This window comes from Arachis duranensis, chromosome 7, assembly GCF_000817695.3.
Source record: "Arachis duranensis cultivar V14167 chromosome 7, aradu.V14167.gnm2.J7QH, whole genome shotgun sequence".
NCBI classification, from domain to species: domain Eukaryota; kingdom Viridiplantae; phylum Streptophyta; class Magnoliopsida; order Fabales; family Fabaceae; genus Arachis; species Arachis duranensis.
In genome coordinates this window covers 38,775,902-38,776,150 of record NC_029778.3, presented here as the reverse complement: position 1 = coordinate 38,776,150, position 249 = coordinate 38,775,902, and the positions used below count along the sequence as shown (strand labels likewise).

The following is a 249-nucleotide window of genomic DNA, read 5'->3' as shown; positions in this document are numbered from 1 at the left end:
TTTCTTGGATAAATTCTTTCCTCCTCAAAAGCTGAGCAAGCTTAGAGTGGATGTTCAGACTTTCAAACAAAAAGATGGTGAATCCCTCTATGAAGCTTGGGAAAGATACAAGCAGTTGACCAAAAGGTGTCCATCTGACATGTTTTCAGAATGGACCATATTAGATATATTCTATTATGGTCTATCTGAGTTTTCTAAGATGTCATTGGACCATTCTGCAGGTGGATCTATTCACCTAAAGAAAATGCC

At 37.8% G+C, this 249-nt stretch overlaps 1 non-coding gene across 1 annotated transcript; it reads right to left on the bottom strand.

Annotated features, from left to right (window-relative positions):
* Positions 1-37: 37 nt before the first annotated feature.
* Positions 38-141, bottom strand: LOC127740758 (small nucleolar RNA R71). The gene has a single exon (XR_008001617.1). It is a non-coding gene; the product is annotated as a small nucleolar RNA R71 (small nucleolar RNA).
* Positions 142-249: the final 108 nt, after the last annotated feature.